This window comes from Eschscholzia californica, unplaced genomic scaffold (assembly GCF_041429995.1).
Source record: "Eschscholzia californica isolate CP2 unplaced genomic scaffold, dmEscCali1.0.p SCAF_1, whole genome shotgun sequence".
In the NCBI taxonomy this organism is placed as follows: Eukaryota; Viridiplantae; Streptophyta; class Magnoliopsida; order Ranunculales; family Papaveraceae; genus Eschscholzia; species Eschscholzia californica.
Window position 1 is genome coordinate 68885537 of NW_028238198.1, and position 26314 is coordinate 68911850.

Consider the following 26314-nt stretch of genomic DNA (forward strand, 5'->3'; position numbering starts at 1 on the left):
TCTTCTAGCACAACAAAGTTTCATTCTTCTTGTGGCGTGCTAGTTTCACCATCTTGAGAATCTGAATTGTTGTTTTCTGATATATGCATACCAGCAAATGATTGTGTATTTAATGGTTTCGAAGGTATGAAACGAAATCTGCATTTATAGGCTTGATGCCCCCATTTATGACAGATACCACAAGGAATACTTGTGAAGTCAAAGTTTTTTGCCTTTTGATTGTGTTGATTTTGTTGATATTGAGAATGTTGTTATGTTTTGATCTGATTCTCATTAGATTTTTGTGAATTTGTTGTTGTATAAGTCTTGTTTTGATTTTGTCTCAAGGACTGGTTGTAGCTCGATTTAGAACCAATTTGATTCTGTTTGTATGAATTATGTCTTGAATTCTTGTATGGAGGATTTTTAACAAAATAAGCTGTCTGATCATCTTGTTCTTGAGTCAGAAGCCATTGTTCATGAGAAGGAGCTTGGATCAAAGCTCAGGAAGTGTGATACTGATGTAGATTGTTGCGGAAGCGTAATAATAGAAGAACTCATTACTAAATAACTAAAATAAACAAGATTAATTGAAATAATAATAAAGAAGAACAATGCAATCAAGGAGGTTTTTATTCGATATTCAATTCAATGATCTAATAGACAGACTGGACTTCTCTTTTATAGAGATTATTAATTCCTAGATAGACTCAAATAAGAAAGAAAATAAAAGAAGATAACAACTTAAGTTTCCTTGATTGCTAGGACTCTTAATTATAGGAACTCATAATACTAAAATATAGAAACTATGTTAATATAGCAACTTGGCCATTGGGCCCCATAATGTCCTGGCCGAGAGGCCCTCTTGCCGGATGGTCTCCATCAGATACTTTCAGTTCTATTATGAATTGTTATGACAAATTGATGAAACTCTTTTCCTGAACCAGAGAGTGTGATTCTAATCATCTCTCTATCTAAAACTTTATCTCTAACAACAATTAAATAATCTGAAATCGCTTTGAGTTTATGAAGATACTCACTTACAGTAGATGATCTTCTCTTTGTATTTTGTAATTGTCGCTGAAGGAGATCTTGCTTTGCCTCAAATTCTTCAGCATAAACAGTTTCTAAATAGCTCCAGGTCTGCTGAGATGTTTGAAGACCTAGAACATCTGATGAACTCGATGGTGAGAAGGTTGTTTTCAAGCAAGATGTCACAAAACTATCTTGTTTTCTCCAACTTAGATAAGCAGGATTAAATATTCTTCTTCCTTCTGAATTAAGTATGAATTCTTCAGGTTTATCGATTGTTCCATCAACAAATCCATATAGATCATTGCTTATCAAGATTGTCTCGAATTGATCTTTCCAGACTAGATAATTCGATTCATCTAGATTATTAGATATGAAATTTGTGACATTTAGAGTTTGAGAATTTGATTTAGAGATTGGAGAAGAGCTTGAATTGTCTGAACTTGAAGACTCCATTGTTAGATCCTTGACCGACCTAGAAGCTCCGATACCATGAAATATTTCAAGTTTGGGGTTTTGATCGAGAGAGGTTTAGAGAGAGAAAGTTTTCATTTGTTGTAAATGAGAGATTATCTCAATATTTATACAACTCAGAGAGAGAAGAGATGAGTCTTTAGAGAGAGAAAGTTAGTTAAGAAAACAAACTAACTAACCAGCTGTCATAACAACCTAACAGCTAACTAACATTTGAAACTCTAATTATTATTGGCCAGCGCTTTGGGGAAAGCTAAATAGTTTCCGGGGTGTGAAGACTTGGTCAAAAATTGGTCAATTTTATTTGACAATTTTATTTAGGGGGAAAGCAAAATAGCTTCTCCACCTCAGTTCTCTCTCTCCACCTCACTTCTCTCCCTCCACCTCATCTTCTCTCTCCACCTCATCTTCTCTCTCTCTTCTCCGATAGGTCGCCGGCCAAAAAAATTTCCGGCCGGCGACCATGAAAAAAAAAAAAATTTTCTCTCACATCTCTCTTTCTAAACTCCGGCGAAGGGAAACCCCCTTCGCCGGAGTTTAGAGAGAGAGAGAGATGTGAGAGAAAAAAAAAAAATCATGGTCGCCGGCCGGAAAATTTTCCGGCCGGCGACCTATCGGAGAAGAGAGAGAGAAGATGAGGTGGAGGGAGCTGAGGTGAGGTGGAGGGAGGTGAGGGGGAGAGTTTTTTTTTATTTTGAACCATATTCCCCATAAAATATGTTTCCCCGGAAATTTTTCAAAATTTTGTATATTCCCTTTAAAATTTCACACCCCGGAAACTATTTAGCTTTCCCCAAAGCGCTGGCCTTATTATTACATCATTTTTCAAAGGACAAACATTACTTCATTAACATTTTGAATACACAAACATTCACTTGAATGGAACTTTCTTACTGATTTTGAAACTACCTTTCTTTTATTTAGTCCTATAGGTTACATATATAGGACGAATCTTGAAGCTTAATTACCAGAGCCTTCCCAACTCGATCCAAGACTCTCACTCAAACTAGGATAACTTATTTTAAGCATTAATCAATTGTTAAATTTGTAACAAAATTCAACAACTTGTAGGGTAGAGATGAGGGGCTAAACGTGGCTCGGCGTGTGCCAGTAGTGGCTTAGCCAGTGAAAGATCATTAGCCGATTCAGAGAGACCGATATACTGTTCACCATGAGGGACACTCCAATTGAACCCCTGAAGAAGTCTCGCCAACAACATGACGGTAATGACGGATCCGAGTTCGATACCGATGCATCCACGTCGTCCGGTACTAAAGGAAATGAATCGAAGATCTGGCTCAGCCATGTGGATTGTAGCCAAGCCATCCTTCAAATGGCGTTCGGGTATGTACTTGAGTGGCTCAACCCAGACCTTGGGGTTTAGGCCTCCTCGGCTCAATAGTATATGACTACCTTTAGGGATAAAATAACCAGCAACTGTGGCATCAGACATGGACATATGATTAACGTTATAGGGAACCATTGGATGGAGCCTAAATGCTTCTCTAATACAAGCTTTTACATAGTTTAGCTTTGGAAAATCAGATTCTTGTACTAAACGGTCCTTTCCGACTACGATATCGATTTCTTCAACAGCTTTTCGAAGAATATCAGGTTGGTTGATCATCTCCGCCATTGCCCATTCTATAGCATTTGCAGGATTGTCAACCGTTGCATAAAATAAGTCCTGCAACATTATATTAATTATCATTAGTGTTTGCAATTAATTAATGAGTGGTGACAGAAAACAAGAAAAACTAGGCAAATTTTGGACAAAAATTCTCTGTAGCTTGCCGTGATTCGCAGTTCGGTGGACTAGAATCATGGAAAGCGCAAATCATAACAATCCAGCCAAGATTTCTGTCAAGTTTTTCTGGTTCCTTAACATATTTCTTAATTAAACAGGGAATTTTAGGGTTACCCCTCTAACAACACATGCAACCGTAAATAGGGTAACCCTAGCTTCCCTTAAATTAAGATATGCAAGCAACTACAGTAGTTAATAATTAAGAATCTGATCTTACTGCTGTTTGAGCTTTAATCTCTTGTATTGACAGAGATGGCTTGCCATTGTCGTCCTTCAAGGATATCAATACATCAAGAAGATCCTCTGGTTCCTTTCCGTCTTTCCATTCTCTAATTCTTTCTTCGATTATCGGATCATGATACTTGTTCACAGTACTGACTGCTTTCTTCATAATCTTTTCATGGCCATCCAAATCTAACCATCTCAACCATGGCAAATAATCAGATATACAAAATGCATAAATGTAAGCTAGAATCATAAAAAGTGCATCCACATGTTCTTCTTCTTCAAAACTAGGTCCTCCATCTTCTCTTCCTTCTCCAAAGTACCTCCTATTGAACATCATCTTTCTTATAACATTTCCAGTGTACTGTCTTGAAGCAAGTCTGATATCAATTACTGCACCACCACCACCTTCAGAAGACAACCCTAATTTCTTGCATTGGTTATTTATGTAGAAAACTAGGTTATTGGCTTCCTGGGTTCTCTTCTCAAGTAACCATTTGACCCTTGAAGGATTAATCACACAAGATAAGGATTTTCTCATTTTTTTCCATTGATCTCCCCACTGCACAAGTGCAGTACTCATGTACCCATGGCTCGCTATTTCGGTAGCCATCGTTAAAGGCCTTGATGCAAATGTTGCATCTTGTTTCTTCAAAAACTCCAGGGCCAGCTCCGGTGAGTTTACTGAAATCACATGAACATTGCCAAGACGGATACATGCAATATCAGTTCTAAACTCCCTCATAACCTTAAATATCCATCGATATGCGGGTTTATTTCGACGTAATTCAAGAAGGCTTCCTATAATTGGCCATGGCGCAGGACCTGGAGGTAGTGGAGCTCGGGAACTGCTGGATGGGTTTCGACGTTTTCTCATGAAAACTGTTGCAAGTATGATGAGTACTGTAGTAGTGGTGGCAATTAGGGCTATTCTTGGAAGTTCGCCCACGGATTCCCGCTTGAGTGTAATGAATGAGAAGAAGGTGGACGTGGTGTAGGCCATTTCGAGTATTTTGGGGTTTATCTGCAACAGTAAAACTGTGAGAAATGATTTACATACTCACTATGAAGTTTAGTTCTTTTTTAATTTTTCGGGTACCTATGGGGTGTATCTGAAAAATGGAGGACATAGTTCAATTCTCTATTATTGTCATGTTCACTTGTGTAGCAAGACTTAATTTGGAAAGATAGTATAAACTAAAAATGGAGGACACAGTTCATTTCTCTATTATTGATAAATGTAGTTGTAGATTATTTTTTTGCTAAGTGGTCTCTTATAACTTGTACTTACCCAAATATTACTTTTTACAGAGATGGCCAAACGGCCGAGAGTATTTATTTGAAAATTCCCTTATGATTGATACTTCATGTATCAGTTATTCAAATAACTTGTCCCGTGTTTGGGTGAAGGAATCATGAATAACGAGTCTTTTGCATTCATGATTCTACAGATTCATGAGTCCAAATGATTTATTTTGGGTTATTTAATAACTAATAAGAAATATAATATTTTGCATTTTTTAAGGTTTATTTACGAAAAATTTAAAGAAACTTTTTATTCAAAACCATTTTTTTTTTTTTTGTCAAATATCGTTTTCTTCGAAAACCATCTATTTTTCTCGAAAGTTGTTTCTTCATAATTTTGGTTTTTGAAATCGCATTTTTTCTAAATCCGTTCTTCCGAAAATTATTTTTTTTCTTGTAAAAAGATATTTTTCAGAAACCGTTTTCATTTTATTTTTTTCGTAAACCATTTTTTCCAAAAAAACTTTTTCCGAAAACATTTTATTCCCGAAATCCGTTTTTTGCTCAAACTTTGTTTTCCAAGATAACTGTTATTCCCCGAAAATACATTTTTTTAGAAAACCTATTTTTCAGGAAAAATTGTTTTCGCGAATGAGCGGTTTTTCGACGGGAAACGATTTTCGAGAAAAATCAGTTTTGGGAAAAAAAACAATTTTCGAAAAAAATCTAATCGGAATAAAAAAGTATCTAAAAAAATAATTTTTGAGAAAAAAGGTTATCGCAGAAAAAATGATTCAAGGGCAAAAAAATATTATTTCGGAAAAATTGGTTTTCGAGAAAAAAAATATTCGGAGAAAAGCAGTTTTCGAGAAAAAACAATTTTTGGGGACACTGGTTTTCGGAAAAAATTGATTGTAGGGAGAAAAACGAATATTGGATAAGATGATTTTTCAGAAAAAAAAAAAAGGTTATTCAATTTCGGGGAAAAAGGATTTTCGATGAAAAACTATTTTTGGGGATAAACGGTTTTCAGGGGGAAACGGTTTTGGGGGAAAGTGGTTTTAGGGAAAAGAAAGATTTTGGAGAAAAAATGGTTTCGAATAAATAAATGATTTTCGAAAAAAAAAAGAAATCGGAAAGAAAGGTTTTCTAGAAAACAAGGGCATGGAATTTTTTTGGGGTTTATTTTAATACATAATCTTACTAAATTTTAGAAGGAAGTGCGAGATTTTGATCCAAAAATAAATTTTGGACTTAGGAATTATTAGGAATATAGAGTCCTAGAATTTTTGGTAGTCAAATAGAGCAAGGAATCATGATTCCTACCAAATCCCATTTTTGGTAGGAATCCTTAACGAAACACACCATTAGTTTTTCGCAACAAAGACATTGAAGTTTGTGGCTTCTCTTTGTCGTGGAAATCCAATTCTCTTTATTGACAGTTTCAAATCATATCTTTGTCGCTCCAATATATATTGCCAACCACTCTTTGATGCATTTATTGGACACCCATCTTAAGCTAATGAGTCTTGGGATTGAATCTCGATGGACACAGTTTATCATCTACTTATCCCATGTAACTAAGACAATAAATAAAGTAAGAGTAGATGGGCTTCCAGTCCCCTAGTTAGGATGGCCTTAAGGGCCCAAGATATCTTAATGATGGCGGTTAGGGTACTCATCCATATTGGATTAATGATGCAGCAGTGTCGTATAAACGTAATGACCCTTGGAGTCCAATATAAAAAAAAATGAAACTTTAATATATGTCAAAATTAGCAAACTTAGATTCTTCTTATTTTTCTTTTTCTCAAATGATGAACTATAAGATTGTTTGAAACCACAAAAGACTTAACAAAGAATATGAATTTTGGGTTCTCTTTAACTTTTGTGTTTCTTTGCATTTGATAATTCTGTGATGCAAATATGGTATTTTTCTTCTTTTTGGATTCAAGTAATCTTCAATTAGCTATCTTCAAGAGTATGACTTCTGTACTTTGAGGTTTAAGTGGTGGAAATGTGTTTATCTAGTGAATATTACAAAATATTGCATGTGATTGCATGTGAAAATTGTTATGCAAAAATAAATCTTTAAATAAAATTTTATCATGAATTAACTTGTCTTCGGTATTAGCAGCCTTTGATGTAAATCATATATCCCCCACTAAAAATGGCACGTCAAAATTAATGGTAATATCAATTTCAACAATAATCAATCTAACTCATGTCATTGTTCATTTGAGAATACATATAACAAACAATATTGTTTGCAACCAAGAAAGTAAATAAAGTAATGAAAACTACAAAGAGAATTTTAGCTTATACCTTAAATGAGTGGTTGTCTATGAAAACTGTAGGTTTGAGTGGTAGAAAGAGTTGGGTTGGTTTCTTAAGAAAACTTGGAAACTAGAGAATTTTTGTTTACTGTAGGAACTAGGAAGTAATTGGCATACCCAAAAGTGGGTTGAGGTTGTCCATATAAATAGGGGGGAATGCGTGGGGGTATATTAATTTAATACCAAAAAAATCTGTCACCAATGAAACCTTGTGAGTCTTATAATAAGAACAAGAGTCAAGAATATACAACTAAGTCAACCATTACATCTAAAAATACTAAAAATACCAGTGAGAGATGGAGTTATACATGAATATCTTTTTAGCAATATAGTATGGTTACCTTCGATCAGTGGCGTATCCAAGATTTAATTTGAGGGGGGTCTAAAAAAATTATTACGTTCCAATAAAGATGTGATCTTTCTAGAATGTTAGAACTCTAAAGTTACCAATATCCATAGGTGTTTCAGATTTTTATATTCGGCCAATTTAAAATGGTTGTTTGCTATGGGGTTTGAACTTGCGACCTCCCCCTTAAAGTTACCTTAAGCTCCAACCAATTTACCAACTTCAAAGTTAAGGCAATGCACCGGAATACACAATGTTGTTTCAGAGTGCTAACGGAATAAAAGATAAAAATGAGGAGGGATGAAATCGAACCTAAGACGACAAGAGTGTTAATGCCACCCTCCAACCATTAAGCTAACTACTATTAGTGTTAATAATAGCAACCTACAACTACTTAGACGGTTGATTTTTATTTTTGTTTTTTTTTTCTATCGAATATCGTATACAAAATTGTAAGAGTTGAAGGGGGTCTATAGACCCCCCTAGACCCTCCATAAATCTGCCACTGGCTTCAATATATCAGGGTTATCTCATGAATAAATACATGAATGGATAAGTGTGATAAGTACCATTATCAAAGACATCTTCAATCTTAAAGACCATTGAGGTCAATCTAGGGCAAGAAAGTACATTCATATTTTTTACTTTGTTTATATTCTTTAACATAAGTCAATAAATGATAGACTCTGACTCTACCTTAAATCAAATCTGTAATCTCCAGATTTTTGAAATAGATGCACAACTAACTGGTCAAGCAATTGTAACATAAATATCTCATTTTATGTAAAGATAGACTCCTAAAATCGAAACTGTGTTAAAGACAATACAACTAGCTCAAAAATTACTGACACGTAGCTGCAATATTAATTCTTTATTGAATAACTACAATTCTATGAATGTGTTAAGTTGTTGGACGTCTAATTTAAATCATTGACATTAAATAGAGATCTGTTTTAATATCTTATACGAGGGCATAACTCGTGTTCAGTAGGCACAGACAGTTCTATAATCTTAATTGATAAGTTCGGAAGGCATAATCTTCGCAATTAAAGATAAGTTTGGAAGGTATAACCTTAACCCCTTGGAGATAAGTTTTGAAAATGAAATCTCAACACTTGAAGATAAGTTTGAGAGGTGTAATATTCTTTACCGTTGAAGAGAATTTTTCGCTTTGCCGAAACACTGAAGATATAGAGAGAGAGTCAAGTTTTAGAGAGAGCAACATAGGGGGAGCGAGATTTAGCAGAGATGGAAGGAAAGCGAGATTTAGCAGAGATGGAAGGAAAGAGAGATTTAGTGGGTGGTCGTGGTAGGAGGCGGTCAGAGGTGAGGAAGACGAATAAATGGTGTTTGTACTTTGCACCCAACAATTTTTGTACTCCGCAAAATCATTTTGTTCCCCCCAAAAAATCAACCTTCCCAATATAATACTATTGTCACAAAATGCAGAAAGACTTCGTATATTACCCCCCTAGGTAACTTGTTGTAAGTTAAAATATATTCTTCCATCACCCGACAAATTCTAATATTCTATGCCAAAACACTTAAATCAATGGAGCTTGCCACTATGGGGAGTATTAACCCAGAGAAAGTTTCAGTAGAACTTTCTATCTTTAGCTGCTCCAACTGGAAGAAAAAATAAAACGAGTAAATTATTATAGACTCCAGTTGTGGAAAGAACATGTTTAAAGAAACACATGCTTCTCGGACATAGACAGGACTCCTTGTTCCAACGAGATGATCTTAATTTTCAGTAACCTATCCCTTAAAGGTTCTCGTTATAGATGATTAGCCTGGTTATAGATAAAATAGTCAAACAAAATACCATCATAGATTGAACATAGATTGAAGGGTAAAGATTCTTTCCGAACAACCCAGGGACGAGGCTGCTTAGTGCATATTTTTGATCCGTGGCCGATCTAGAATTTGATTTTGTCCGGAGCTAAAATTAATTCTAACTTAAAACTGAAATTTTCGATGAAATATCAACCTATGCAAACAAAGTTTTTCAATAGTAGTATCTTATTTCACTACAAGTGTATGGCACGTTAATTTTTATTTCAAAATAATAAACAAGAAAATAACATTAAATAATCATATTGGTTGTACAATATAAAACTTATTTCAGTTTAAGTATAAGATATAATCATATAGTCTACACATTTTAGCCATTATCTATTAAAAATGTGTTAAATGTCTCTGTAACTTTCCCATGGGAGCGCATTAGATAACGCGTTCTAGTCGTTCAATTGAATCAAACAAGACAAAACCAATGTAATATACTATTTTTTTCGTAAAAGAAAATGAATACAAACTAGGTAAATTGAATAAGGTAGTTTCAATCATAATTATCTCTTGATGACTTCCTTTAATTTAATGAGGTAAAGTCAATTACAATTAGTTTAGGGTTTAAACTACATTACCAACCGAGAAGTTCTATTCATCCCTCCGATTAGTCTCTCCCCCAGCCCTCCACCTAATGAATACAAACTAGGGATTTGAACCTTTGCTAACTACATGAAGTGTCACAACGAGAACCACTCGGCCAAAGTTCAGTAGTGGTTGAGGAGGGGTTATAGCATCCCCTAGTCCTATGGTAAGTCTGCCACTGGTTCTAATGCAATGTCATAACAATTAATTGGAGTCTGTAAAACAACTCATTTTGGTTGTTGAACACTTTTCGGCTACAACTTTTATCAAAATTGACAAGAAAGTAAATGATGCAACGCAGGTAATAGAAAAAAAGTATAGAGATTTTATAGACTTAAAATTCTAAAACAACAGAAATGTAAAGATTCGAAACCCTAAAACAAGTAATTTAGAAACGGCTAAAACTAGGAAAAACAGAAAATCCTCCCGTAAGTCATCTTAATTAGAAGCACTTTTTATGGTCGATCTATTGGGGCCTTTGGACACTTTGCCACGCGGCCGCGACCGTCTCGTCGATAAGCGACTTTCGGTATATTATAAGGCCTAATCAAAGTCGTATGCAAAAGTTACGACTGTTTTAATTAAGATGTTATTTTGGAGCAAGGTTGGCGATCCGCGATAGTTTGCGAGGCAGGGCTTCTGATCGTTTTAACTATGAGGTATCGCAGTCCCACTTATATTGAAATGTTAATGTTGTTGTGTCTGTTGCATCAGTAAACTGATGTTAAGTCTTAACATGTTTGTTTTTATTTCTTAATTCTCATGTTCACCACCACCTCTTATCATTACCATTACCATCTCCAGTATACATATTCTTTAGTTTTTGTGAGTCTCCAATGCAAATCTTGAAAATTGTTTAGTTTGCTTATTTGACATGATAATTTTTGAAGATATAAAGGCCTGATTTTTATTAGTCCAAATATTGAAAATCATGAGTTTGACATCTACCAATATTTCAATAGGGTATTTTAGAAACAGAGTGTTTGCTTGAGATATCTCTATTTAACTACCGCTGCATCATCTTAGACAAGGCCGATCTTGGACAAAACAAGCAAAGCTTCGATTTGGCCCTAGGGCCAAATGGCCTGACTGACTAACTAAAAAGAATAATAATAAGGTGTTTAATTTATTTATTTTTATGTAAAAATTAACAAGTTATCTACTTTAGATTAGTTGGTTGAGGACATGTTAAAGAGACCAGAGACAAAACTATGCTTTGTCCAAGGGGGCATGCCCCCTCCTAGAATTTGAGTGCAGTCTACTTAAGTCTTCATGTATGTTGATATTTGTCCATGATCGGTCCCTTATTTTTGAAGATCACAAAATTAGTTTCGATCTTGAATCAACTTAGCATTCAAGAACTCCCCTGGTTATCATGGGCTTTTATGTTTTATCTACAATAGTGGTGTGTAAAGGTACTTGAGGAAAATGACTGACATAATGCAATTGGGGATGGCATGAATAAAAATTTTCTCGGGAACTTTGGCGAAAAGCTTCCCCCGGGGAAATATTTTCCAATTTCCGACGGAAACTATATTTCGAGCCGCCGGAAATATTTTCCGCGTAAAATCTTCATGAAAATGGGATGGAAAACCCTCTTGGCAATTTATTTTTCCCAATTTTCGACGGAAACTAATTTCTCGCCTGAATCAAGATTACGACCAAGAATTTACTAGCGCTTTCTCTGAATCCGAGCAAGTTCCCGAGTCGCTCACCAAATTGTCCGAGTCAAAAAACATAGTTACGAACACAAGTTTCATAGTTAAATTTTCACCACCAACTTTCTTTCCACTAATATAATACTTTTCAAAATATTACTCGCCAGTTACAATGTTCAAAACTTATCAAGGTGACTACTAATTTTTACCCTGTGAAATATCTATATTGGGTTTTTTCTAAATGTTGTCAACAAATTAGAGTTAATTTCTATTTGGCCCCCTACTTTATGACCAGCTTCCTTTATGGCACCATATTTTCTGTAAATTCAAATGAAACTCCCTTTTTTAATGTAAATATTAGAACTACTCTTCCTATAAATATTTTTTCAAAATAAAATTAAATAAGAAACATGAATTTCCACCTCACCTCTCTATCCACCTCACATCTCTCTCCACCTCACCCCTCTCTCTCTCCACCTTACATTTCTCTACAACTCACCTTCCTCTCTCTCTCCAAGTCACCTATCTCTTCTCCGGCGAAGTTCGCCGGCCGAAATTTTTTTCGAACGACGACCTTAAAACATAAAAAACTCTCATCTCTTTACACTTCGGCGACGAAGTTTTCCTTCGCCGGAGGTCAGTCTGTTCCTCAATAGACCTTAAAGGTCTGTCAAGGAACAGACCAGATCGGTCTGTTAAGGAACATACCAGATCGGGTCTGTTCCTCAATAGACCTTCAAAGTCTGTTGAAGAACAGATCGATCTTCGGCGAATGAAAACCCCTTCGCCGGGTGTTAAGACAGAGAAAGAGATGAGAGACTTATTTTTATTTTTTTTATGTTTTAAAGTCGCCGGCCAAAAAATTTTTCAGCCGGCGACCTTCGTCGGAGAAGAGATAGGTGACTTGGAGATGGAGGTGAGTTGTAGAGAAATGTAAGGTGGAGAAAGAGAGGGGTGAGGTGGAGAGATGTGAGGTGGATAAAGAGGTGAGGTGGAAGTGAGGTGAATATTCATGTTTTTTATTTAATTTATTTTGAAAAAATATTTATAGGAAGGCTAGTTCTGACATTTACATTAAAAAAAAGGTCATATTTGAATTTACAGAAAGTAGGGAGCCATAAAAGAAGTTGGTCAGAAAGTAAAGGGCCAAATAGGAATTATCTCAACAAATTATGATGTGACAGAGACATGGGCCATACCCTAGTTGTTTTTTTTTTGGAAGTCGACTACGATCTACCTATGTCGTTACATTTGGCACTTGATACATCATAGATGTGATAAGCTCGATAACCGCCCACTCACACTAACAGAACCGGACCTATAGCCCAACAAGACATGGCTTAAAACCCAACAAGACATTATTTACACCCTAATAATCCCGATTCAAATAACTAAAGATTCCACCTTCTCTGAGATTCGAACCTGGGACTTCGAGAGATTTCTGAATTTTATGTCAACACCTTGGAACACTTGGGCTACCAACTGTTGACCACACCCTAGTTGTTGAAAAGACGCATGGAGTCTAAAAGTAAAACAAAATTGATGGAGTTTTCACATCTAGGAGTTTCAACCAAATGTGGTATTTGTATTTAATATTGTGTGACGATCCAATTGTGACGTCTTCCCAGAGAGCTTGAGCTCATATTGTTGTCTTTTCTTGATTATTTACACCACTTGAACTAACAAGTGGTGTAAATAATTAACAAGTGAAGAATAAGTCAACAATGAGATAATACAAACAATTAAACAGTTGAGTTAATGTCATTTAGTCTTTTATACAGTTGCATGTTCATAACTCACATTGTCTGCGTAATGATGCTCATGTATGCAGTTTAGGTCATTGTTTCTTTTATACAAAGAGCAGCCCATCCGACGGTTGTAATGTAATTAGGTATAGGGTTTCTGTCTGTAATTATAAACAACTTGTATTAATTCATAATGAAATACTTTTCGTTCAACTCATTTTCTATAGATCTTCATTATTTTATTGATCCATCAAGATTTTACAACTTTAAACTATAGGTACAATTAAAAAAAAAAATAGGAATTTGGACAAAACTCACTAAAAAGTTTGGATTTTGGTTAAAAAAAACTGATCAAACTTTTTTAGGCTTCATATTGAAAACTATTGAGCTCAAGATACCCTAAGTTGTAGGGTATGATTGTATTTATAATGAAATCAAGAGGAATACAATTACAGATATACCCTTCAATATACATGTAAAGACTAATATATACAATCCCCCCTCAAGCCGAACATCTTGGAAGAAGAGAGAGCTCGAAATTGAGAGTTTGAAACCTCTGAGTGGACAAGCCTTTAGTGAGAATGTCTGCAATTTGATCTTCACCAGGCAAGAAATGAACCTTGAGATTTCCCTTTGCAACTTGCTCACGGACAAAATGAAAATCATGAAGGAGTTGAAGGAGATGTCCTTCGATCAAGATGGCAATGCAAGCAATATATCGGCTAGGAAAATTGATGCAGAAGATCATCAAGTCCGATTGATTTAGGAGTCGTAGTGTTTAACTAGAAACCTACTACGATCGTCGAATTACGAAGTAATTCGCGACTAACTTCCATCGGATCCTACATCGGGTTACACATAAGAATGGGTATTTAATCGGATGATATGACTAGTATGAGTGTGATATAACATTGGGAATGTCCCATAAACATATCTCACATGCCTAAATAGAATTTGGGCAAAAGATAGCAAAAAGGCCCGAAATAAGGGTTTTGGGCCTAGGCCGGTTCGGGTACTTCCAGGACTCGGATTGGGCTGAATTTTGGAAGGTGAGTTTCTGACACACCCAGTAGTATGCATGCAAACTTTAGTAGTGTTTGGGCACATCCTCCTTAGGAAATTGAGAAAATATCAACTAGTTGCTGTTTTCGATAATTTCCCTAAATCTTATTCTAAAGGGTGTTTTAGGAAATCTAAAAGGAGGTGGATTCTTATTAGGGTTCTATATAAAGACTCTTAGGGCAGAGAATAAGGTGTGGAATTTCTCTCTAAGCTTTCTTACTCTACCACATCAAGTAGAGAGGAGAAAGTGAGCTAATTCCCAAGCTATCTTCTAGTCAAGCAAGAAGAAGGTATTCTTATTATCAAACCACCATTGGAGTGCTAGCGAGCTTTCAAGGAGGGAGATTAAATACACCGTTCGGTGTCCTAAGTAGAGGAACTACGTTTGAAGCTCTTCGTCTTCTTTAATCTATTCAACTAGCTCGAGGGAAATAGCGATTAAGGTAATCTACTATCTTCCTATTAGTTAATTACTAGTTTTGCATGATGATCTTGGGGATACTAGTGTTAGACATTAGATGTCATTATCCACTATAAACACTAGTATAATGGTATAATACCCAACAAATCAATGGCCACATGCTTGGTTCGTGAATGAAGAATAGGGCTGACTGTTAGATAGGTGGTGCTTACATTATCACAATAGATAACAGGAGGCTGTGAAGGTGTAAAGCCCAGTTCATCAAGTAGGTTCTTTAGCCAAAGAATTTCTGTTGTAGTTTGGGCCACGACCCTATACTCAGCTTCGGTGGATGAATGGGCAACAGTAGGCTGGGTCTTTGAGGCCCAAGCAATGATATTTGGCCCGAGAAACACACAGGAGTCTGATGTGGACCGTCTATCATCTGGGTTACCTGCCTAGTCAGCATCGGAGTAGCTAGTGAGAGGCAGATGAGCTGCTCGCCGGAAACATAAACCATGAGAGAGAGTTCCTTTCAAGTAGCGAAATATTCGCTTAGCAGCAGAGAGATAACTGTGGTTGGTGTAGCCATGAATTTTGAAATTTGGTTCACAACATAAGCTATGTCAGGTCGAGTAAGAGTTAACTATTGAAGAGATCCAACCATACATCGAAAAATAGTGGGATTGATTATGTAGAAACCTACAGTCCAGTTGTTCTTCCTCAATCTATTAGAACATTCGTCTCTATTGCTCTGTCAGGTAATTGATGTGACACGAAAATGTCACATTTGGAGAGCCTAACTTAGACTAATTAGTCCTTTTTGAGTGTTATCAATAATATTTTATGTGTTTTTCATGTTAGGTACTTATTTTGGAGTTAAGCATGTGATTCGGAATAAAAGGAGCGAATTATCACTATCATTTCATGTGCCGAAAATGAGAGAAAAAAACCTCAAGCAAATCAAATGACAAGTATAGTCAATGACGAGTCCGACGGTGAAAACGGTATTCAATTCGGAGTTCGGACGGGGAAGATGTGGAAGAAAGAAGTCCGAGGGTATTCTAGTCCTTTGTAAGAATTTGAAGATGTAGAGACAAGGATGGAGGCACTCTCTTGGTTTCTAAATCAAAGCTCAAAACCAAGTCCAAGCCCAAGAAATATTAAGAGAAGAAGAATTGGGTAGATATTTTATAGGCACCCATTTGTGGTCTAAAGACTTAGTCAAGTTTGACTAAGTCTAGGGTTTTGACTCAAGTTAGAGTAAGGGGTCAAAGGGTTACTATTCATTATCTTCTTCTTGATTTTCATCATTCAACAACCAAGAAAGAGGAGAGAGAGGAGGCTAGGGTTTGGTGTTCTTCATCAACTTCTAGGGTTGAGTTACTTGAGGGTTTGAAGAGAAAGACAAGAGAGAAGAAGAAGGAGGATCCGGCCAAGCTAGGCCGGCCTAGTTAGGTCGACCAAAGCTTGGCCGGAATAGCAGCTCGGGAAGGCACAAGGAATAGCCCACGGGATGCATCCTTAGCAGCTCCGAGCACCAGCGAACGCGACCTGCAGCACGGGCGCAACAGCAGAGCACGACAACAACAACAACACGGGCTGTGCTTCACGGGAGCTACTGTCGGGCAGCCATTAACAGCAGCTCGGACCAGCAGCTGTGCAGCACACGCTCGGGAAGCTTTCTCATGTTCGGATCTTCACGGGATGTATCCTGCAGCTCGGGACATGACTAAGGACGCGGCTGCAAGGCTCGGGACAACACCCTTTGGCCGGATCTAAGGATTTGGCCGGATTTTTCATGCATACTTTGGCCGGATTTTTATGAGTCTTCCGGAAACTTTTTTGATCCGAAACCATGGGGCTTTTACTTCTCATGTCCTTGGCTAGCTACCTATGTGGTTTGATTTGATTTTGAGCTAAAATTTCTAGAGAGAGAAAACTAGGGTTTAGCTTTAATGGAGGTTGTGTTTTAAATGGAGAAGATGATGGTGGTCGCTATGGGGAACTCAGAATTTGCTAAGGGGAGATCGGCTGCACCTTAAAGACTCATATTTTCCGACGATCTTAGCCTCGAACCACATCGAAAAAGGGGGATTCTCTCATCATTTTCTTTCCATTTCTTATTCAATCACCATATTTAGCTAACTTTAGTGTGTCGAATATATGAGATGAAATGTGATGAATTCGTGATTATGTTTAATATGATTTAATGTTTTGATTATAAATTGATGTTCATTTATTTCGATTATCGTTTTGATCGTATTTTCATGTGTCTTGTCAAGCACTTCGCATAGTTAATAGACGAAACGAAGTATTCGATATCGATCGTAGTCTAAGTCAAAATTTCATATGTCTTGTCATGCACTTCACATAGTTAGGCGACTAGACAACACTTTCGTTGACTCGGGATTAACCGATTATGACGTTTGTTTGACTAAGTATGATCCCCGGATATACGTAGTGCTTATGGACATCACCTTAGGAGTCGAACATCGATTATACTTAGGCACATTAGATCGGACCATACATAGTTGTAGATTTATCATTATGGATTCCCGGTTCGACACCTCTCTCACTTATTTATCTCCCGACTCTTGTTCCTCCGACACTTCTCTCGAATCTCTCTCGCCCGTTTTACTTTTATTGTTTAGTTTAGTTTACTTGTTTGCTTTATTCTCTTATCGCTCGTGCAATCTTTAAACCCCCCATTTACCTTTGTTCCCTTTTCGTTTTAGTCTAAGTTAGCTAGTAACACTTAAACCGACGAATAAGACCCTTCGTCATCCAAACTACCTTCCTATCCTTGGATCGATCCCGGCTTTGCCGGATTACTACTTGATACCTCCGCTTGGGTGTGCAACCTTTTCGGGTGCATCAAGTTTTTAAAAACTTGATGCACCCGAAAAGGTTACACACCCAAGCGGAGGTATCAAGTAGTAACCGGCAAAGCCAGAGTCGATCCAAGGATAGGAAGGTAGTTTAGATATCGAAGGATTTTATCCGTCGATTTAGAGATTAAAGACTTACTTAGACAAGAATTAGAAAGAAACAAGGTAAACGAGGGGGTTTATAATCGAATAAGCAATAAGAAAATAAAGTAAGTAAAACAAACTAAGATATCAATGTAAGAGGGCGAGAGAGATTTGAGAGAAGAATTCGGAGGAACAAGAGTCGGGAACAACAAGTGAGAGAAGTGTCGAGGTCCGGGAATCCGATGTGGTGAACCTACAACTATGTACGGTCTAATCGAATGGATTGATACAAACCTAGTCTCGATTCCTAAGGTGGATGTTCATAAGCACTACGTATGTCCGGAGATAATACTTACTCAAATAAACTTCCTAAACGAGTAAAGCCGAATCATCGATCACATTGCCTAATTGATTAACTATGCGAAGTACTTGATAAGACACATGAAAAACGATTGAAACAAGTAATCGAAATAAGAGAACATCCATTTATTATCAAACACATTAAATTATCACAAACACAATCTCAAATTCATCGCATTTCATCTCATAATCGACACACTAAAGTAAGCTAAACATGGTGCATGAACAAGAAATGAAAGGAAGATGATGAGAAATCCCCCTTTTTCAATATGGCTCGAGGCTAGGATCGTCGGAAAATGTTGGTATATAGGTGCAGCCGATCTTCCCTTAGCAAAGCTCTGATTTCCCCTTAACAGTGTAAAATTAGGTGTTCCCTTAGTAAAAAACCAGGGTCCCTTTAGCAACAATATCATCTTCTTCCTTTAGACAACATCCACCATTAAAGCTTCACCAAGCTCTCTCTCTCTAAGATTTTACCACCAAAACCAAATCAAACACTAAGGAAAGCAAGACAAAGATGTTGGAAGCAAAAGCCCTAAGTTCTCCGGCCTAAATGATGGCGGGAAAAACTAGAAAATCTCGGCAAAGAAGGAGGTAAGATCCGGCCATGGAAGTGAAAGTTCCGGCCAAAATGATGCTGCCCCGAGTTGCGGCTAGTGTCCCGTGCTCCTGCCATGATCGTCCCGTGCTAGATTCGTGAAGAACACCGTGCCTAGGAGAGATCGAGCTGCTGCCGGAGCTGCTGCCCTCACGTCCTTAGCTGCTGCCCGACGGCTTCTCGTACCGGCGACTTGGTCGACCAAGCTTTGGCCGGCCTAGCTTGGCCGACTCCTTCTCTCTCTTTCCCTCTCTTCAACCAAGATTCAAACTTCCAAGAACACCAAGAACTTTAAAACCCTAGCTTTTCTCTCTCTCAAGACTTGTGTAGTGTTCCTTCGTCAAGAAGATGATGAATAGTGTCTAACTTGAATAAAAACCCTAGACTTAGTCAAGTTGACTAAGTCTTTAGACTACTTCAAACCCTTGACTTTGTCCATCATTAAAGACTCTTGACTTGGACCAAAAAGGGTGCCCATAGAATCTCTATTGTTCTCTTCCTCTTTGGGCTCTTGGGTTGGGCTTCTCTCTAAAGCAAGGGAGTGCCTTCATAGAATCCTCGTTTCAAGACCGAACCTCGGCTTCTTTCATTCACAACTTTTCCGTCCGAACTCCGAATCGACTTCCGTTTTCACCGTCGGGCTCGTCATTGACCTCACTTGTTGTTTGACTTCTGATATTGACCAAAAAGACCAAAATACCCCTGGTGCTCTTTTCTTCCCTTTTGCCGCATAAGATGAAAATGTGATAATTCGCTCTCTTTATTCCGAATTACGCGCCAAACCCCAAATAAACTACCTAGCAATGAAAACACATAAATAATTAGAAATAAAACTCGAAAAGAACTAACTCATCAAAGTTAAGTGACCTAAATGTGACATTTTCACGCCACAGCAACATCCCCAAACTTAGAATTTGCTAGTCCTCGAGCAAACAAACAAAACAAGACAATAAAGTAAACCTAGCTCACTTTCGGAGGACTCCCGGTTGCATTTAGCATATGCAACAAGCCTTTAAAGCCTTACGTTACCCCTAAAGGACGAGTTTTGTCTCGTGAGGGTTTCCAGTGAATACACCCACAAAGTTCTAGATTTCCAAGAGACATAAGGGTTCAACTATCGATGCAAATAAGGTGATGATCAACAAGTGAGAGACTTAAGTATGTCAAACATATGAACCAAACCAATAAACACAAAAGCATTCTAAGAGTCTCCTCACTAATAGTTTCATACTCAAGTGCAAATGTCTCATCATCATGAGTATCATCCAAGGCTAAAGTTACAAAACCTTGTTTCCTATCATAGCACATTTCGCCTCAACTTTAGCCTCACGGTCATACGCTCTTAAACATGAAATCACTCAAATCGAATAGTAATGGTTCACTCTCATGTGTGAGCATAGAATAACGGAAACTCAACACATACAAAATTAAATGAGGATAACAAGTTCTAAAACGAAATGATCTCTTAAGAATGGAAATAACCACTAACGGAATGGGGAAGCTCACTCACCCTTCTCACCCACTCTACCCTCTAATAATGTCTCTTAAAAGTCAACGGATACAAGTGATGGAATGGAAGATGATGAAATCCCGAGAATGTCGACGCCTTCAACGATAAAAGAACACTCAAACAACCTTTAAACTTAACTTCTTGCCTTGAATACTTTATTTTCCACAACACTTACACAAACACAAAATAACACATATAGACACTTTCTTTCTTTCTTTCTTTTTTTTTTTCTTTTTTTTTTTTCTTTTTTTTTTTCTTTTTTTTTTTCTTTTTTTTTTCTTTCTTTTCTCTTCTTTTCACTTTTTTCTTTTTTTCGTTTTTTCCTTTTTTCACTTTTCACTTTCTTACACACATACCCAAACACCAAAACAAAAATACAACTAGTATTCTCAACAAATCACCTTTACTTTCACATTTTGCTTTCACATCCTTTCTTCTTTACTTTTCATGTCTTCATTCTCGAGAGTAGTATGATGAATGGATGGTGGAGTATCCGTTTCCCTAAAGTTGACACCATTATCGGGTTTCATGGACTACAAGAGTAAGGTTTATTCGCTATCCTGATGTCACTCCTAGTGGCTAAGGAAGTTGAGCTCATGAGATCGTCTAAGCTCTTTTGAAAGTTGCGAAGTTGAGTAACTCTTCATTCTACTCGGAGTTAGCGCGGAAGAGTACACTCAAAAGCAATAACAAGGCTCAGATATCTCACATGGGTTGAAGTCTCCACTAATGACTATTTTAGGTCACTTAGAAGTGTTCCTTCTTCCTTAAGATGCTACTCAAATGATAAGACACCAACACCAAAGGACTTAACATTCATGAAAAGACTAAGAGCATGCATAAGATTTATCAAGAAAGAACCACATGTATCAACATACTTAAAAATACCACTAGAGTCATACCAAATCTACCCAAAAATTTTCAAATTTGGTCAATTTGTTGAACTCTCTTGTCTTTTGAAATCTAAGGTCATGATGTCATGCGACCAAAAAATCGTATCCCCATCCCCAAACTTAAAACTACATTGTCCTCAATGTTCTAAGCATATACTCACCAAAAGATAAGAGGTACAATAAGTTAAAGAGAAGAGTGGAAGGATATTACCATAGCCGGCGAAGATAGAAATTTATACTACCAAGACTTGTGTATTCGAGTTCCAAGTTGATGATAAGCCCATCGCCATCCCCAAACTTGGAACGAACCACGTCCCAAAAGTATGCAAAGTGAGAAACACTCCTAACACATCAATATAAAACATAAGAATGAAGCATAAGCATGACAACATAAAAATGACCACTAACGCAGGATCACTCGATTGCATCGAACCATGCAATTAGTCATTGATTCTCTTGCTTTCACAAGAGCACGAGTTAGGTCTCGTGGAGGGTTTTCAGAGATGATACCCACAAACATCAAACCCATCTCAATAGACCAACCAATCATATAACAAAAGACGAAATATTTGGGGGTCTACCCATACGAAAGTTTTAACTGGTAAGAACCGTCTCACAACAATGTAATGGTATGGGTTTATACGTGAGACGGCAAAAAATAAGAGGTAATCCCCAAACTTGGATGATGACAAGGCAACAAAGTTTGATAAAATAACAGAGGGGGCATGCATTTCACCAAAATGATCTACAAAGGTCTCAAGAATCAAACTAGTCATGTTGTTATGGTCCTCCTGAGCATTAATAGTATTGTCCCTTTGAACTACCGGTGCAAGCATATATATATCACAGGTAGGCAATAATTGTTGAGAGAATGAGGGTTTAGGTCTATCAACTGGTTTAGACTCAGATTTCGACTGAAAAACCTCGTTATGCCCACCACCATTCTAAAAAATCGTACGATCCTCGGGTATGTCTACCGTCATGGGAGTCTCTAAGTTAATCATTTCATCACTTTCGAGAATGGAATTGGACTTAACATTAGCACTAGGTGTATTACCCTCACCTGTACCCTTAGGATTTGTTGGAGTTTGGGGTTGTGAAACCCCTTTCTCGATGTCTTTCAATTTTGCTTCCATCTCTTTAAGGGCGTGCAAGGTGTTTTGGCTAATCCGAGTTTCTACCTCATAAAATGATTTCGAAACATCTTCAAGAGTCCTCTCATGATGAGATGCATTAGTGAAACCATCTAAGGGTTCTTGAAGATTCTCATAATCATTTGTAAAGGCATCACTACTTGAACCTACGGGCTTCATATACGTGTCTACGACATTTGTGCATCCTAATGAGACATCTCGACAAAGAGAAATAGGAGGGCATTCACCCGTTAGGTGTTCTCGACTTGCACAAATGCTACAAACACTATCAATCACTAAATCACCATCATGCATATCTGTAAATTCTTTCCGAGACACGTTGAAAATTTTATCATGTACTTCCCCATTTTCCTCGAAAAAGCATATGCCTCCTTTTGAGTAATGGTCTCCTTCGGCTATATCTTCGTCACTCTTAACGGGTGTATCCCAATCTTGGGCCTTGTCCGCTAAGAGGTCGAGATACTCCCAAGCCTCATTAGGATTTTTACTCATAAACTCTCCGTTGCACATAACTTCCACGAAGTGTTTCATTTTGGAAGTCAAGCCATCGTAAAAGAATCCGATGACCCTCCATGTTTCGTAGTTATGATGTGGACATGCGAGAAGGAGGTCTTTAAATCTCTCCCAACACCTAAAGAAGGTCTCCTCTTTGTCTTGCTCAAAGTTCATAATTTCTCTTCTTAAGGTGGTGGTTCGATGAGCGGGAAAGAACTTTTTCAAAAACACCCTAGTCATCTCATCCCAACTTCTTATAGTCCTAGGCCTTAAAGAATGAAACCATATCTTCGAATTTTCTTTTAATGAAAACGGAAATAATTTGAGCTTAGCGATTCCCTCAAGTTCTCCATTGATTGGGAGTATCGAGCAAATCTCATCGAACTCTCTCAAATGAAAATATGGATCTTCATTCTCTAAGCCTCGAAATATAGGAAGTAATGGAATAATCTCAGGGTCTATGTCTAAATTGCACACATTACTCGGAAATATGATGCATGAAGGTATGCTAGCCATATTAGGTTCAAGGTAGTCCCTAAGACTTCTAAGCGGTCGATGAACCTCATACCCATCATTCCAACTATCATTCCCATTAACATCCATTGAAGCACAATTAAAAAAATGCTAGCAATCACAAGTGTTCAATTCGACTACAACGATCAATAATAGACAAGATGCAAATGCACTTAAGCCGCTCAAATAGGTAAAGGTTAGGGAACGATACTAGAGGTGGCGTTTGTTACCACAATTGGATCCTCTTCCCTTTTCTTGTCTCTACCTTTTTATCCCCAAACTTGTTTGCTTTCGTCCTTTAAAGCTCCTTGGATGAGTACCTCAAAGAAAACAAGAATTAAAAAAAAACTAAAAAAAAAAAAACAAAGAAAATAAACGTCCAAGTAAGCAAATAACACTAAACTAATGAACAAAACACGTAAACGATATCTAAACTACTAAACCTATCCCCGGCAGCGGCGCCAAAAACTTGATGCACCCGAAAAGGTTACACACCCAAGCGGAGGTATCAAGTAGTAACCGGCAAAGTCGGAGTCGATCCAAGGATAGGAAGGTAGTTTAGATATCGAAGGATTTTATCCGTCGATTTAGAGATTAAAGACTTACTTAGACAAGAATTAGAAAGAAACAAGGTAAACGAGGGGGTTTATAATCGAATAAGCAATAAGAAAATAAAGTAAGTAAAACAAACTAAGATATCAATGTAAGAGGGCGAGAGAGATTTGAGAGAAGAATTCGGAGGAACAAGAGTCGGGAACAACAAGTGAGAGAAATGTCGAGGTCCGGGAATCCGATGTGGTGAACCTACAACTATGTACGGTCTAATCGAATGGATTGATACAAACCTAGTCTCGATTCCTAAGGTGGATGTCCATAAGCACTACGTATGTCCGGAGATAATACTTAGTCAAATAAACTTCCTAAACGAGTAAAGCCGAATCATCGATCACATTGCCTAATTGATTAACTATGCGAAGTACTTGATAAGACACATGAAAAACGATTGAAACAAGTAATCGAAATAAGAGAACATCCATATATTATCAAACACATTAAATTATCACAAACACAATCTCAAATTCATCGCATTCCATCTCATAATCGACACACTAAAGTAAGCTAAACATGGTGCATGAACAAGAAATGAAAGGAAGATGATGAGAAATCCCCCTTTTTCAATATGGCTCGAGGCTAGGATCGTCGGAAAATATGAGTCTTTAAGGTGCAGCCGATCTCCCCTTAGCAAATTCTGGGTTCCCCATAGCGACCACTATCATCTTCTCCATTTAGAACACAACCTCCATTAAAGCTAAACCCTAGTTTTCTCTCTCTAGAAATTTTAGCTCAAAATCAAATCAAACCACATAGGTAGCTAGCCAAGGACATGAGAAGTAAAAGCCCCATGGTTTCGGATCAAAAAAGTTTCCGGAAGACTCATAAAAATCCGGCCAAAGTATGCATGAAAAATCCGGCCAAATCCTTAGATCTGGCCAAAGGGTGTTGTCCCGAGCCTTGCAGCCGCGTCCTTAGTCATGTCCCGAGCTGCAGGATGCATCCCGTGAAGATCCGAACATGAGAAAGCTTCCCGAGCGTGTGCTGCACAGCTGCTGGTCCGAGCTGCTGTTAATGGCTGCCCGACAGTAGCTCCCGTGAAGCACAGCCCGTGTTGTTGTTGTTGTCGTGCTCTGCTGTTGCGCCCGTGCTGCAGGTCGCGTTCGCTGGTGCTCGGAGCTGCTAAGGATGCATCCCGTGGGCTATTCCTTGTGCCTTCCCGAGCTGCTATTCCGGCCAAGCTTTGGTCGACCTAACTAGGCCGGCCTAGCTTGGCCGGATCCTCCTTCTTCTTCTCTCTTGTCTTTCTCTTCAAACCCTCAAGTAACTCAACCCTAGAAGTTGATGAAGAACACCAAACCCTAGCCTCCTCTCTCTCCTCTTTCTTGGTTGTTGAATGATGAAAATCAAGAAGAAGATAATGAATAGTAACCCTTTGACCCCTTACTCTAACTTGAGTCAAAACCCTAGACTTAGTCAAACTTGACTAAGTCTTTAGACCACAAATGGGTGCCTATAAAATATCTACCCAATTCTTCTTCTCTTAATATTTCTTGGGCTTGGACTTGGTTTTGAGCTTTGATTTAGAAACCAAGAGAGTGCCTCCATCCTTGTCTCTACATCTTCAAATTCTTACAAAGGACTAGAATACCCTCGGACTTCTTTCTTCCACATCTTCCCCGTCCGAACTCCGAATTGAATACCGTTTTCACCGTCGGACTCGTCATTGACTATACTTGTCATTTGATTTGCTTGAGGTTTTTTTCTCTCATTTTCGGCACATGAAATGATAGTGATAATTCGCTCCTTTTATTCCGAATCACATGCTTAACTCCAAAATAAGTACCTAACATGAAAAACACATAAAATATTATTGATAACACTCAAAAAGGACTAATTAGTCTAAGTTAGGCTCTCCAAATGTGACATTTTCGTGTCACATCAATTACCTGACAGAGCAATAGAGACGAATGTTCTAATAGATTGAGGAAGAACAACTGGACTGTAGGTTTCTACATAATCAATCCCATGTTGTTGAGTAAACCCCCGAGCGACCAATCGGGCCTTATAGCGTTGAATTGAACCATCGGCCTTCTGCTTCACCTTGAAAATCCATTTACAATCAACTATGTTACCTGTAGAAGGAGCTGGGACTAGAGACCATATGCCATTCTTGTGGAGAGCATTGATTTCCTCAGTCATAGCTTGTCTCCAGTGTTCATGTTTAGAGGCTTGAAGAAAGGTTGTTGGTTCTTCAAGAGGTGTATTATGAACAAGAGAGAGAAGAGGTTGAGGAAGAGAGTGAGGTGTGGTTAATAGTATCCTTAGTTTTCTTGTGCCATCTCTCGTACGAGTGATCATAGGATGTAAAGAAGCTGTAGTGGGTGGAGGGGGAGGAGTAATGGTGGTAGGGTTTTCAGGCAGAGAAGATTAAGGTGGTTCGTCAGGTGGTGGAGAAGATGGATTAGGGTTTGTTACATGTGGAGAGGACAAGTGGGCCAGATGGGGTTGGTTAGAGGACAGAT

General features: G+C 37.8%; 1 pseudogene; it reads right to left on the reverse strand.

The window, feature by feature from the left end:
* Nucleotides 1-2542: 2542 nt before the first annotated feature.
* On the reverse strand, nucleotides 2543-25991 carry LOC147568625 (tryptophan N-monooxygenase CYP79A68 pseudogene; annotated as a pseudogene).
* Nucleotides 25992-26314: the final 323 nt, after the last annotated feature.